General features: G+C 36.0%; 1 long non-coding RNA gene across 1 annotated transcript; it reads left to right on the top strand.

Moving 5' to 3' along the window:
* Positions 1-908: 908 nt before the first annotated feature.
* On the top strand, positions 909-2,253 carry LOC129892616 (uncharacterized). The gene is made up of 3 exons (XR_008767354.1): positions 909-1,057; positions 1,538-1,604; positions 1,727-2,253. It is a non-coding gene; the product is annotated as an uncharacterized LOC129892616 (long non-coding RNA).
* Positions 2,254-2,510: the final 257 nt, after the last annotated feature.

Below are 2,510 nucleotides of genomic sequence, written 5' to 3'. Positions count from 1 at the left end.
TGATGTTATTGTATTAAAATCACCCCCAATCATCCATGTGATGCTGACTGAGGTAGCTAAATCTTCCATAGAGTCCCATAACTCCATTCTTTCATTTTGAGTACATTTAGCATACACCAGGGTTACTAGTATCTCCTCTTGACTACCTCTAATCTTTAAATTTATGGTTAAATGTTGTTGATGATCCATTATTATGTGACAGTCAAATATATCATCCACAAAAACCCATATTTTACCAGATATATTGGCCATTGCATACTCCATTCCAAGTCTTCTTCTATATTCTTCTATCTTGTCTGAGTCTTGAAAAGGTTCCATTAAACCTATGAATCCAAATTGGTGTTTTTGATTAAGCTTTATCAACCTTGTGAAGGCTTCCATGGTATTGACTGACCTAATATTCCATATGAGATTATTAATCATGGTTTATTGAGTTTATTAATCTGCCTTCTTGTATGTACTCCATTTCTAGGTGGTACACTTGCCTCTCTTGATATTTTTTTTCTCTCCTTCCCTCCTTTTTGAATATATTTTGGTGATATATCTCCTGCTCTCAAAGCTGCTTCAAGATTGTGTTCTAAGGTATGTTCATCTAAATCTCTGTTACTTCTTTCTATGTTTATTTTTGGTTTTGTTGATATTTCTTGTTTCTGCTGTTCCTTGTTAAAATCTTGGATTTCCTCTGTTCCTTCTATATTTCTTTGTCTGGTTTCCTCAATTTCCATGTTGTTTGTAATATTGGTTCTTTTTTGCTGATTTTCCTTCTGTCTATCCCCTTCCCACCAGTTGTTATTTTTTTTAAAATGCAAATCTTTGTTTTGACTATTGTTTTCCTTTTCTTGCTCTATTTGATTTAGATCAGGGGTTTGAAATTTTACCATGTTTGCATGTGCATCATATGATTGTTCCCCTCTGCTTGTGGCTGTGGTCTTGCTACTGTTCACACTGGATTGATTAGTGCTCTTGTTGTTCTGTTCAATCTCCTCATCTTGAAGACTTGATGTTGCATTTTCTATTTGGAGGCTTCTTTTTGGTGTCTGTGTTTGTGGTTCCTCAGGTAAGATATCCTCCACAATGTCATTTGCTCTTTGTTGATCAGTTGATGATTCTAAGTGTTTGTTGTGGTTTTCATGATCATTTTTGAAGCTGTCTCCTTGTGTTACTTCTGTATCATTAGTGATATTGTTTGTTTCCTTTGTTTGGTTTTTGTGGGTATAGAAACTCTTCTCAATCCATGTTCTAGTATCTTCTTGTGGTACTTGTTCTTTATTCACAATATCTTGGTTTTGTGGGATCTCTTCTAGTGCTGCAAATGGATTGGTATTTGTCATGGTTGTCTCCTTAATTGGACTCATTTCCCCAATTATAATCCCAAATTTATCCTTTTTGTATTTGCTCCTTCTTTGCATCCATTCTTGTTTACCAGTAAAGTACCCTCCCCTTCTTCCATGAATGCCTTCTTTATTTTGAGTTTCTGTATCAATTTCTTGTGCATTTTCTTTTCGAAAATCTTCTTTAAACTGTTTTGCCAATTCAGGGTTAAGACTTCTACATTCCTTCTCCTTATGACCTTGAAGTCTACAGTGCTTGCAATATTTTGGTAGGTAATCATAATTTATCCTTACCCATTTTGATTTTAGTATTCCTGATTCGTCTTCTTCCGCAATGTTAATCCTTTTTGGTAATGTTGCTAACAAAATCGACCTCAACTTTGATTTTTGCGCAGCTTGGTCTTGTCTTATTTGCTGTGGCCATATCTACCGTCAGTGGTTTTCCAACTGCAGTTGCTATGGAGAAGACTGCCTCTCTAACAAAAAAATTTGGTGGTAGTTCAGGGAAGCTTATCCAAGCTACAGCCTTTGATGTCTCTTCCTTTGGGTTGAACCATGGATTCCATATAAAAGATCTCATTTGGCAATACCTATCATGCACCTTTAGGTAATAAATAGGGGTTGACATCATTTTAACATAGTCTTCCAGAAAATTTAGTCGGATCAGAATATGTCTTTCATCAAGTAGTCCTATAATTGGTACTCCTTTGATTCCACATTGTGTTGGAATTACCTTCCTTAGTTCTTTAATATCAATGTTGTCATATGAAAACTTACCAATTACTGCATACTGTAGTTTCTCCTTCTATATCATCTGCTGAATCTCATTGGATTTCCAGGCAATAAATGGTTCCCCGTTGATGTATGAGATCTGCTTTGATGGTATTCTGACATTATCTATTTCTGAGCTTGTGGGTTTGAAGAGATTGACATAGGTTTGATTTTGATTGTTGTTCTTTGATATTTCGGTTTGTAGTATAGTAGGTTGTGTTATCAAAGTATTGTTCTGTGTTACCAGAGGAGATCGTCCTCCGGTTGATTCGGCCATTCCGGCCAGTGACTGTCTGAAATTTTGAAAGACCTCACTGAGAGAGAAAAATTATTAGGCGGCTAGGGTTTCATGATGAACCCATGTTTGCTGACAACCGAGTCTTGCCCAAATTCCCACTTAATAATCCA

Source organism: Solanum dulcamara, chromosome 6 (assembly GCF_947179165.1).
Source record: "Solanum dulcamara chromosome 6, daSolDulc1.2, whole genome shotgun sequence".
In the NCBI taxonomy this organism is placed as follows: Eukaryota; Viridiplantae; Streptophyta; class Magnoliopsida; order Solanales; family Solanaceae; genus Solanum; species Solanum dulcamara.
This window is presented reverse-complemented; position numbering and strand designations above follow the sequence as displayed.